Raw genomic sequence first — 6959 nt, 5'->3', positions numbered from 1 at the left:
CTCTCTCTCTCTCTCTCTCTCTTCTCTCTCTCACTCACTCTCTGTCTAATTCTAACTCTCTGTTATCATTATTATTATTATCGTCATTATCATTCTTACTATATGTTTGTTTTTGTTTGTTTGTTTGTCTTTTTTAATCAAAACTGTTGTAACTGTAAATGGCTTGGAGCAAAATTATTTGATTGGGCACTGCATAAACAAACTTCTTTTTCTTCTTCTCTTCTTCTTCTTATAATTATCATTATTATTATCGTGACTATGTTACTAATGTTGTTGTTGTCAAGTCAGCTAGTATCTCCAAAGAGAGATTCACAAGTGGCTTTGTTGCTCGTGCTCACACTGAGTACAAACATAAAACATGCATTTAAAAGACGTGTGTGTTCCTCCACACACACATAGTTTATGTAAACACTAGCATAACAAATTGAACAGATATGACGATTGAGTCAAAAAAGAAATACCAAGCTGTAAAACAACAGAATTGGTAAGCAAATAAGTCAGAAAAGAAACACATCAAACAGTGGAATTAACATATTTACAGTAAGAATAGGAATTTTAAAAAAATAAGAGTAACCTTATTATCCTCATAAAGAGGAACTATATCAGATGCGGTAAAAACGAACGTGGACAATTACTCAACATGAAAAACATCAAACATTACTTAAAAAGCAACATTAAACAAGTAAGACACGCGAGAGCATGAACAGCATTGTATAGATTTCACTTTAAAACATTACAGTGTATGATATGATATGATAAATCTGTTTTGAAGGACACCAACTTTAACATTGCATTCTTCTTCTTCTTTTTCTTCTTCTTCTTTGTTCATGGGCTGCAACTCCCACGTTCACTCGTATGTACACGACTAGGCTTTTGGGTGTATGGCCGTTTTGCATTCGTCATATCATGCACTCACCCTCACACTGCTACACACCAGTCAGCCTGCTACACGCCTGGAAAAACTGCCCCATCATCTACACTGTTTCAGTGGCATTCCCCCCCCCCACACACACACACACACCCTCCCACCCCCCACCGCACCTCCCCCAACCCCCGACCTCGACCCCAACCCCACGCCATTCATTCCGAATCCCCCATATACGGCTATGCCCGGGTTTCTCTGTCGCAAACCCAACGTCGGCAGCAGTCCACAGGAATAACCAACGAATTTAGGTCACCAGGAGGCCACACACCAGAGGAGACCCTGCACTGCTGCGGGCGGAGTCACTTCAGTGGTGTTCAGTAGTGTCTGTTCTGATTTAACGAACTCAGGACACGGTGTCATATTGTGCACGTAGCCTGCACAGTGCCACACGCCACCAGTCTGACACGCGCCTGGAAAAAAAAACAAACCCTGCCTCTTTTGTACTTAAAAAAAAAAAATTTATATCACATCTCATGACAGCAAAGCTTCACACTTTAACTCTCTCCATACGAACGACGAAAGAGACGACGTTAACAGCGTTTCACCCCAATTACCATCATCAAAATATTGCAAGTGGAAGGCTCTTATACTGAAGAGGTGAATGTTGACAAAGAATACCACAATTCTGACGACGGAAGCTAAAGGTTGGGTCATTCAGACACCCACTGGACATCCGAGGGGTCTGTGTAGAGGAGAAGAGAGGACTGGCCGTACTGAGTGAGTTAAGCGTGAACGGCAGGCTCATTTTCTACATTGGTGAAGGAATGTGAGTGTGTTGATCCATTTTGTCTGTGAGCGAACCATACAGGGTCTGTACAGTGTGTTGTATTACCCAAAAAGTGAGCGGAATTTTTTTTTTTTTTTTTTTTTTAACATTACACTGCAACTGGTGTATGAGCAAGTGGGCGGAAGTCATTAACACAGTCAAGATTTCGTTCCTTTGTTGTTGATGTTGTTTTTGCTGTAATCATTATCATTATCATTTGTTACCTGTTGTAGTAGTAGTAGTAGTATCATTATCTTTATCAGTATCATTACCGTCGTCGCTGTACTTGGAAGTGGTCTTTGCAATCACCACTATTGTGGTTGGCCTTAACATAAACATGCTAAAGCGAAACTTGTACCGAAAGCAGGTTTCCACAAAACACCCCCCAAGCAATTCTTAGAAACGTGCTCGTTAGTTCGTCAAAAAAGATAACACTGAGCTGTTGTGTCGCGTAATCCGTTCAGTGTCCTTGACCTTCCATCCCGTCTGTAACTGTCAAGACAAGACGAGTTTACGTCAGGAAATCCCGTGGAATCACAAGACCACGTTTCATATTTCATGTAACAAAAAAAAAAGCAAGCTATGAAAGGCATAAATATGGCACCGTGCTCACAGTCAACTGACACTAGACATCAACTGGTTGGTTGACAGAAACACCAGGAGCGGGGCAAACTGCATTTATCACAAATGCATGTACAAATACATATAATCAGACATACATACACACACATACACCCACCCCCCACCCCCCCCACACACACACACACAAACACACACACACACACATATATATATATATATATATATATATATATATATATATACATGTATATGTGTATTATATATGCATATATACATACATACACATACGCACATAATTATACACATACACATATATATACACACATACGCACATATAAATACATACATATACACACATACACATACAAAAAAGACACACATATGCACGCATACATATATTGCACATATATGCACATATACATATATCTCCCGTCGCCTTATGTGCTTGAGAGAATAGCTCTGGTGTTGAATGTATGTCTGCGTGTGAGTTACAGGGTTTTCGTGATTGTGAGTGTGACAGTCTTTATACTGATGGAACGCTGGTCATTTTGGTGTATTTTCTATCGCTTTTTGACCACGGACAAGGGACTTATGGTTCGATTTGTCAACCTCATTTTCTTCTTCTTCATCCATTACGCTGAGCTGCTTGGCTGTCGGCCATTACCGCCGCCACGACCAGAGGCACGAGGGAGTGACTTGATGGCATAACCACTGGGGGCAAGATCAGCACATACTGCTTCGTCTCCACGGGGCTTGAGCCACGTCTCCACAATAAACAGTAAATCAATGTTGCTGTCAACAATAAAAGAAGAAATCGCGGTTCTTTTTTCTCTGCAGTTGGGACCAACATACTGTGCGTTGAAAGATGCAATTTTAAGACCAGAGAGCTTACAATTGTTGGACGAGTGGGGGTGGAGGGGAATGGAGATCAGGTTGTTGAAGTTCACAGAGCAAAGAAGTTTGATCGGCGATCAGGGGGAGCGGAGGACTCGATGTCTTGTAGACAGAAGCACTTGGATGGGCCTACTGTGTTGAAATCTCCGGCGCCCACCTCGAAACGGCCGTCGCTTTTTCTTCTTCGATGAGCATGAAGCCCACTGATCTGACGGCAAATCTGAGCATGGAACTGGACTGTGAATACCAAGATGACAAAGTTTGTCACACACGGACAGTTAATGTTAAACTGCGTACACTGAAGCGACAGTAATTACACTGAAGCGACAGTAATTCAGTTCTACTGTAAAAGACTTGAGCGGTTGGCAACGGCACTGGACAAGTCTGCTCTGCAGTTTCTTCCACACGTTCAGGTTGCTTGTTCATTGCAGACATTTGCAGAGACACTCTCACTCCCCACCTTACCTTCGCCTACACATTTTCCTTCACCCACTCATCCTTTGAATTGCTTCAAGTGTCTATCACTTCCCAGCATAGCGTGCTGCACTTCATGTGTGTGTATCGCCCCTGGTCCACTTCTGTTAATAAGTTAATGGAGACCATGTTCTTTGAACAGTTTCCCAATCTTTTGGACTACCGTAACTGTCTTCATGGAAATCTGTGTCTTTTAGGGGATTTTAACTTTCATGTAGACAGTTCCACTGACCGTAGTGCTGTAAAATTCTTGGAACTTCTAAGTATGTACAACCTTTCTCAAACTATGTGGACCTACCCACAAACATGGTCAGACTCTTAATTTGGTGATTGAGAGGCCCAGTGATGGAGTTCATCGTTCGTCTGACCATTTGTGTGCAGTTAGTGTTCTCGACATAGACCTCCCCTCCTCTGTGACAGTGTATCGCAGCGTGTGCAACATTCGTGCTATAGACAGAGCAGCTTTTCGTGACGACCTGAAATCAGGACTTGAGTGCTTTTTGGACTGTTCAGCTGACCAGTACAACACTGCCCTTCAGGCAGCACTGGACAAGCACGCCCCTGCATCTCGTTGCAGGGTGTCGTCCAGGAAGGTGTCATGTCCATGGTTTGGGCTTCTTGGTGAGGAACTGCTAGCAGCGAAGAGAGAGAGGCGACATGCGGAAGCACAGTGGAAGGTATCTGGTTTAACTGTCTACAAACAAATCTACCAGAAAGCCAAGAACTTTGTTACCTTTCTTGTGCACCAAGCGAAGACTCGGTTTTTCAGCACCAAGATCTCCGAAGCTAAATCAAGCAAAGAACTATATTGCATTACAAATAAGCTTTGTGTCAGAACAAAATCTTTGTTTCTTTCTATCTATCCATTTTCATTGCTGCCCAGTGTCTTTCAGATTTGTTCTGCTCAAAAATTGTTAACCTCAGGAAAGAACTGGATTCACAGTCAATTGTGTCACATCCCTTGGGAAAAGAATTTCAAGGTGTCCCGTTTGTTGCTTTCACACCTGTTTCAGAGACAGATGTACTGAGTGTGTTGAAAAAGTCTGCTCCAAAAACATGTGACCTGGACCTCCTTCCCACACCACTACTGTATGAGTGTTTGGATGTTGTTTTGCCTGCACTTACAAATTATAAGTGATTCTTAAGTTTCTGGTGTTTTCCCAGATGTATACAAAACTGTACTTGTTAAGCCCCTGCTACTCTGGATCACAATGACCTCAAAAGTTTTCGCCCTGTATCCAACCTTGCTTTTGTGTCCAAAATTATTGAAAAAATTGTTCTCTCCCAACTTTCATACCATTTAGCATTAAACAACCTGTTCTCTTCTTTTCAGTCAGCGTATAGATCTGCCCACAGCAATGAAACTGCTTTGTTGAAAGTAGTTAATGACCTGTTTCTGTCTGTTGATGAAGGTAAACAATCTGTGTTAACTTTGTTCGATCTGTCGGCTGCGTTTGACACAACAGACCACAGCATACTCCTTTCCAGACTTGAACATGTTTTGGGGATTTACTCAACAGTTCTGAGTTGGTTTTCTTCATACCTATCCAACCGCTTCCAGATTGTCTCTGTTAGTAACTTTAAGTCTGATCCAATCCTGATCTCCTATGGTGTGCCACAAGGCTCTGTCCTGGGCCCCTTTCTGTTCGTTCTGTACACTGCTCCTCTTTCTGATGTCATTCCTTGCCATTCTGTTCTTCACCACTCTTTGCTGATGATACATACGTGTGCAGAACCAAACCAAGTACACAGTCTGATTCTTTCATTGCAGGATTGTATTCTCGATGTTAAATCCTGGATGACATTCAACAAACTTATGTTGAATGATGACAAAACTGGAGCTATGATTATTTCCTCTGCAAAAATGTCCACATCTACTTCTTTTCCTGCCTCTGTTATGGTTGGTGATGCCACAGTTCAGTTTTCTAAATCAGCAAGGAACCTTGGAGTCATTCTTGACTGAAACCTCAGCATGCATGCCCAAGTAATAAATCTGATACGCATAGTCAATTGTGAACTTCGTCGCATCAACTCTATCCGTCAGTACCTTTCTGTTGAAACTACTAAAACTCTTATTTCTGCTTTTGTGCTGTCACAAATTGACGACTGTAATTATCTTCTCATAAGCTGTCCACATAATATTCTTCAGCGAATTCAAAAACTTCAAAACAATGCTGCCCGTCTGACTCTCAGAGTCCCACGTACTGATCACATTTCTCCTCACCTCTGCACTCTACATTGGCTCCCCATTGAAGCGAGAATTAAATACAAAGTTACCTGTCTCTACTATTCTGCTTTCCACTCCGCAGGACCTACATATCTTTCTGACCTTATAAGAGTTTACACTCCTGCAAGAAATCTCTCTTCCTCTGACTGTTACCTTTTGAAACTTCCTCGTATCAATACAAGAACCTATGGTGAACGTTCTTTCTTCTTTGCTGCTCCTCACATCTGGAACAGCCTTCCTCATCATATCTGTGCATCTTATTCTATTTCTGCTTTTCGTCCATCACTAAAAATTCGTCTTTTTAAAAACCTATCTATAAGTACTCTCAGCTTCCTTGTTCTCCAACACCACCCATATCAGCTCACTTTGGATGTATGTAGAGTGGGAAAGGGAGAGTGTGAGTGGGGGAGGGGGAGGGGGTTTTGAGAAAGAGTGGTCATGAATGTTGCAATATTTTTCTTTCATGTAAAGCGCCCTGAGGCGAAGTGGAGTGGGGAAAGAGATGGGCAGCAGAAAAGCAGTAATGATTAATGTTAACATACACATGGGTGCAAAATATTCTCCGTAAGAATGACAAATGTAAGATAAAAGCATCAGACTCTAAGTACTTTTCAAATATAAAAACATGTTTTTATACCGTAGTGTAAAATCTAGTGCATATTCAAAATGACCGACGAAACCACACAAACAACATACTATTTCTTTCCAAACACTCCTCACACAGGGTTAGATATACTCTCACAACACAAAACATGGTCATACACATGCACAATTGCATGCATGCACTCAGACACACACACACACACACACACACACACACACACACACACACACACACGTGCTGTCGACGTCGAAAGCACGGTGAGGGCCCGCCTGGATGCTGAATGCTTTTCTTGTTTCTGTCTTCAAAGGTTCTACGGATGTCACTGTGCGTCTCACTATGTGTGCCTGTTCCTGACAGGTGGTTGTCCGGTCTAAAGTTTGCAGCAGCCGGTGATTTGCATTAAGTCTCAAACCTGTGTGGCTGTGGAGGTGACCTCATGCTCCGTCCTTTAGCATAACGTTTGTAGGACACTCTTTCCTCACCCCCT

The sequence above is a fragment of the Babylonia areolata genome, chromosome 4, assembly GCF_041734735.1.
Source record: "Babylonia areolata isolate BAREFJ2019XMU chromosome 4, ASM4173473v1, whole genome shotgun sequence".
Classification (NCBI taxonomy): domain Eukaryota; kingdom Metazoa; phylum Mollusca; class Gastropoda; order Neogastropoda; family Buccinidae; genus Babylonia; species Babylonia areolata.
Note: the sequence above shows the minus strand (reverse complement) of the source record.